Genomic DNA, 6,403 nt, shown 5'->3' on the forward strand with positions numbered 1-6,403 from the left:
AAGGAAAACACAGTAACCGGATGTGGATCGGCGAGTGTCCGGACAACCACCCCAATCTGCATCTGTATAAGAAACCAGAGAGGCAATGGAGGATTTGTACAGATGGAGACCAAACTCAATAGTACCTTGAATGTATCGGATTATGCATTTAAGAGCATGCATATGTGCAACCTTTGGATCATGCATGTGAAGGCATACTTGCTGAACCACATAGGAGATATCTGGTCTTGTAAATGTAAGGTACTGCAATGCGCCGGCCAACTTGCGATATTGTGTGGGATCATAACAAGAAGGTCCGGCTGTGGCACCAAGTTTGGCTTTAGTGTCGACCGGTGTCTGACTCGGCTTACAGGCAGTCATGCCCGCACGCTCTATAATATCTGCTGCATAATTTTTCTGAGAGAGAAACATGCCATGTGATGTCCGGGTAATAGCAATACCCAGAAAATAGCTTAAACGACCCAAATCCTTCATAGCAAATTTGATACTAAGCAGAGACATGATGGATTTTCTGAGGGCATCTGAAGAACCTGTGAGAATAATATCATCAACATATAGCAGAATGTAAGCAGTGTCAGAACCTCGACAATAAATAAAGAGAGAGCGATCAGATCGGCTATGTGAAAAACCAATAGTAGAGACATAGTCTGCAAAGCGTTGGAACCATGCACGGGGAGCTTGCTTAAGTCCGTACAACGATTTCTTCAAAAGATAGACATGATGGGGATGCTTTTGATCCTTAAACCCAATAGGCTGATGCATATAAATAGTCTCATTAAGATTACCATGTAAGAAGGCATTCTTGACGTCCAACTGATGAATGGGCCAAGAGTGTGCGAGTGCAATGCTCAAGACAGCGCGAATAGTAGCCGGTTTGACAACCGGACTAAAAGTCTCGTCGCAGTCAACTCCAACCTGTTGAGACCTGCCATCACAGACAAGACGGGCTTTGTGCCTCTCAAAAGAACCATCAGATTTCTTTTTATGACGAAAAATCCACATAGAACGAATCAAATTCACATCAATGGGACGTGGAACCAACTCCCACGTCTTATTTTTAATTAGAGCATTATATTCATCAACCATGGCAGCTTTCCAATTGTGGTCATTTAAAGCACTTATAGGATTTCGTGGGATAGGCGAGATGGTGGCAATGTTTAAGTTAAATGGTTGTTTGGGTTTGAAAATCCCATGTTGGCTTCTAGTGACCATGCGGGTGGGCTGCTGGGCAGGCACGGGTGGGGCAGTGGGGAGAGGCTGCTGGGCGGTGGCCGTGCGGGTGGACTGCTGGGCAGTAGGGGGGCAGACTGCTGGGCAGTGGGGGGGCGGGCTGCTGAGCAGTCACGAGTGGAGCAGGAGGGGGGAGGAGCTGCTGGGCAGTGGGGGGTCGGGTTGTACCAAGGAAACGACGAGTGGAGTAGGCTGCGACAGAAAATGCAGGGTGTATGGAGAAATCCCATGGTCCAAAAATCATAAGAAGTTTGGGTTGGGGAGTGCAACTTTGAGAAGGAAAATTGAGTTTCCTCAAAGATGACATGCCTTGATATGATGATTTTTTTGGTGGATAAATCATAACATCTATATCCTCTATGATTCAACGGATAGCCCAAAAATACACACGGGGTAGATCTTGCTTGCAACTTATGAATAGTTGTAGATGGGAAAAGTGGATAGCATAGACACTCAAAAACCGGGAGATGAGAATAAGAGGGGGTTCGTTGATAGAGAACTTGCGTTGGTGATTTATACCCAAGGACTTTGGTGGGAAGGACATTAAGGAGGTATGTGGCCATTTGGAGAGCAAGATGCTAAAAGGATGGGGGGCATGGAGGAGTGGACAAGAAGAGTGCGCACTATGTTGTTAATGGATTTAATTTTTCTTTCCGCTTTGCCATTTTGAGGAGGTATGGGGGCAAGAAAATCGGAAATTTAAACCATTGGAGGCGCAAAATGATTGAAAATGCCTATTGGCGAACTCCCGCCCATTGTCACATTGAATGTTTTAATGTCTCTTTCGAATTAATTCCGTATTAATGCCTTAAAAGATAGAAAAGTAGAATAGATTTGGGACTTGTTAGAAATTGGAAAAGTCCAAAGAAAATTACTATAATCATCAAGAAAGAAAACATTATAGCGGTGCCCATTAGAACTTAAAACAGGAGATGTCCATAAATCACTATGAATGATATCAAATGGCATAGTAGTAGATGATAATGAATTATAAAATGGCAATTTAACATGTTTCCCCAAAGGACAAGAGGTACAAAAAGAAGTTTGGGCCCTATTACATTCAATTAAGGCATTACTACGAAGAGAACTAAGGATAGCATTTCCCGGATGGCCGAGTCAGGAATGCCACAAACTTGGTGATGCGGCAATGAAGGTGGATGGTGGAGTGGTCCGTTTTGTGGTAGTGATAGGATACAATTCCCCGGTGCTCTCACATCTCAATAGGTGGCTCCCTATCGGTAAATCCTTCACAGAAAACCCAAGAGGATCAAACTCAACAGAAACATTATTATCCTTAGTGAATTTACGTACGGAAATAAGGTTTTTAATGAGTTTTGGAGCATGCAAGACATGTTGGAGACGTAATTGGGGATTAGGTGGGGGGTAGAGATGTATGACCATAGCCACGAATTGGAATAGTGCTACCATTACCAACAATGATTCTAGAATTATTGCTCAAATTAAAATAAGACGTGAGAGTACCTGAGTTGGCAGTCATGTGGGAAGTCGCTCCGGTGTCCATGTACCAATTATCATCCGGTTGATGCATGGACAGAGTGTGCATGGCTGCCTCCACGTCTGTTGGAGTATACCCAGAATACGTCGGACCATGCATGGAATAGGCCTGCTGAGGCCGTGGACCCGCACCGAGAATGCCGCTGCCGGGTTGCGGTGTGGTGGGACGCTACTGCCACGGTCTGGTTGGATACGGGCAAGGGGGCAGTGGCCACTGCTGGGGCGGCCAGGCTGGCCAATAGTAGCCCCCTGCCGGTGGCTGTCCCGTCGGCCACTGACCGTGGCTGGTCTGTCCGCCGCCACCGCGGCCGGATTTCCCGCGGTTGGTGTTGTTGTTGTTGTTCCCCTTTCCCTTGTTCCTGTTGGAATTCCTGCCACGATTATTATCACGACGGTTAGTTGAATTAGTGTTGCCTCCAGGTGGAGAGGAGGGAGTATCATTATCAACAAGCAGAGCCGCGGGACTAGAATCGCGGGCATGTTCCTTGGTTGCGGCGTCTTCGAGCTTGAGTCTGGAGCACACTTCAGAGAAAGAGGGCAGCACATCCTTCTGCTGGATGGTGGTGACAAAGTGTGCATATGTCTCCTGTAAGCCTGCAAGGAGGCGCAAGACCAGACGTTGGTCGGACACCGGCGACCCCACGTTGGCAAGCTGATCCGCGAGAGACTTGAGCCTATTATAATAGGCCATAACTGAGCCGAAGTCGGCCATTTTTTGTGGTGGTGAACTCGGTTTCAAGGTACGCTGCCCTTGAGTGCTTGTTGTCTTGGAAAAGTTGAGTCACTCGATTCCAAGCCTTCTCTGCAACATCATCCTCCACGAGAATAGAGGTAAGAATATCATGGGATATGGTGGCGTATATCCATTGAAGGACCACCGCATCTATCCGTTTCTAGAGCGGAAGATTAGCCGCCTTCGTTGCGTTGTACGCGGTGAGTTCAGTGGTGTCAGTTGGTGGTATGATGTGCTCAAGTACGGAGTGGACACGGGCTACAACTTTGAATAGTGTCGCCCATTCGTGATAATGGCCGGTTTCCATGTCTAGAGTGATTGGGATTAAAGATTTCACATTCGTGACGGTTAAAGCAGAATGAAAATTTTTTGTTGTCAGCCATTGAAGAGAGAAGAGGGAGGAGAAAGGGGGGGGGGGGGGGCTACGGCTAGGGTTAGGAGAGAGGGAGGTGGACGGCTAGGGCTTTGGGTGCTAGGGTTTTTAGGAGAAACCTAGTCTGATACCATGTAGGAAATCAATCAGTGATTTGTATTGATGTATGAAAGTCATTATATACAAAGTAGGTATCTCACTAGCAGCATAATACTAGGCTAAATTATAGGACCTAATTACTATACATAAGGAAGAGAATATTTACAATATTTACGTAAACTTATTACATAGTCTATCAGAATCTGCTTTGAACGTGTAATTTATGGGACAAAAGAGTAAAAAAGAAGATTCAATTCATTTGCTTATTTTTGTTGGACTTAGATAATATTCCTCTGTCCATGATTTACTATACCATGTTTTCTGCTTTGGTTTATTCGCGATTGTTAAGAGTTTCCTTTCTTGAGATTACTTTCGATAATAACATTGTTCCTTCTGAGAAAATAATCAGAAAAACTGTACATTAGAGTGTCAAATAACTTGTGCCTTTAAAATTATTTCTATACTCTTTAGGGGCATATGTTCTAACTTCCTCTGGTCTTTGAGAATAAGAAGAGAAGGTGCAATTTCATGTCAATCCACTTACATTTTGATGATTTGTTTCGCTTGTATCTCCCCGTTATTAAAACTTAGAAGTTTAATCGATACTATTCCTCAATTGTTAGCTCACTATATTGATTTTTCTTTTTCATTTTGGAGTCAAGGTATGGTCGTCCAAATAAAATTAGGTATGCGCAGTGGCGGATCCAGAATTTTCACTTAGGGTGTTCGGAAAAATAACTGGACCTAAATATACACTGTAATACATGGTCAGGGTGTTCAAAAGTTAATATATGTACATGAACATAAAAAATTTACCCTAAATATATACTGTAATATTTTGTCCAGGGTGTTCGGGTGAACACCCTGGCCTCTTACTGCATCCGCCCCTGGGTATGCGACCCATATTTTTATGTCATTTTGTATCATTTTACGTTGCTTTTTACAAAATAACTTATTTTTGCTGTGTTGTTATTCTTGCAGGTGTTACTGAATTGACAAGATTTTTATTAATATCTGATGAGTTTGATAATACTCATAATTTTATGCAATGTGCCGCAATATTCATATTGTTAATTATCTAATACGAGTTAATTTAAATAAATTATTGCTTAAAGATCATTACCTTAAAAGAAAGATTTTAATTGTGTTTAGTTTATCCTCTATCTACCATAGTGTCGTGAATACTCACGGATGTTATTCATTTTCATATTTTTGTTTCATATTTCCATTATTTTTTATACTTGATTTGTGTGATTTGAGAGGAGCAACTTAATTTTCAATTAGAAATTGAAGTTTATTGTTTCATTCATATTTGTGCGACACTAAGCTTAGCAGTTTTCTTAAAGATGAGATTTCTTTATCGACGGTTAGTTTCCTATGGTGTTAAAATTTAAATGCTTGATGTGGTGACAATTTTGATGTTGGGCGTTTTGGGTATTTCTCTGTGAATCCCTTCTTTATTACTACTAAATTACTCAATAAATGCAATTAAAAAAATTACCTACCCCAACTCAATTTAATTACCTACCTTGGCAGCTTCAAATGCTAAATCATTTTGAGTTCAACGTTTTATTGCTTGCACCCTTCATCGTTTTTAACTTCTTTCCCTTCAAATTTTGGACAACACTTCACACACATGTATGTTTTACTAATATTCATGTCATTTTAAAGATTTTGCAATGCATCCTTGCACGTGTCCATAGACTAGTTTAAACAAAAACATAAGACAGAGAGAATATACTAATGATTATGATACAAGCAATCAACATAAAAAAAAATGGCTATTACATGTGTTGGGTTTCTGGGTTTTCCCTTCTTATGTGGAATTGAATTAATAAAACTCAATCCAATTTCGATCAGGTCACTTTTGCCCTAAAATTCACTATATATAGGATCAACTTAGGTCTATTTTCATAACACAAAAGAGAATTCATAACAGCCATATACAGAGAAAAGGTGAGAGAGAAGTGCAGATTTTCGTCCAGAAATTTTCTGCTACAGCAGTCCGCTTCAAACAATGTTTTCCGATTCGTTAACTGTTGGATCATTCTCAAATTTGAACTGGGGGTTCTAAACATCTGGTTCTTCTATTTCAACGGTGGAGGTTGGATTTTATAGTCTTTAGCTCTAGTTTTCGAGTACGAACAATAGCTCATTTTTAGGTGTGATTTCTCTCCTTTCTTCACTAGTTTTGGTGCATCTTTTATGTATTATTGCTCCGTGTTTGGCGTTGATGTTGAATTCATTTGGAGAACATTGTTGTAACTCTTGTTGATTATTATTGGAGCTTTTGTGGGCCGGAGGTCCCGTGGATGTTTCCTCTTCACCTTGAATGGGTTTTACCACGTAAATTTGGTATCTCTTGCATTCGATTTATTTTTGTTTGCTTTGCTATTTTATTGTTGGTATAGCTACTGCCCAGATTTAAATTTGTGCTAGTGTTTATTGTCTTC

Source organism: Lycium barbarum, chromosome 7, assembly GCF_019175385.1.
Source record: "Lycium barbarum isolate Lr01 chromosome 7, ASM1917538v2, whole genome shotgun sequence".
In the NCBI taxonomy this organism is placed as follows: domain Eukaryota; kingdom Viridiplantae; phylum Streptophyta; class Magnoliopsida; order Solanales; family Solanaceae; genus Lycium; species Lycium barbarum.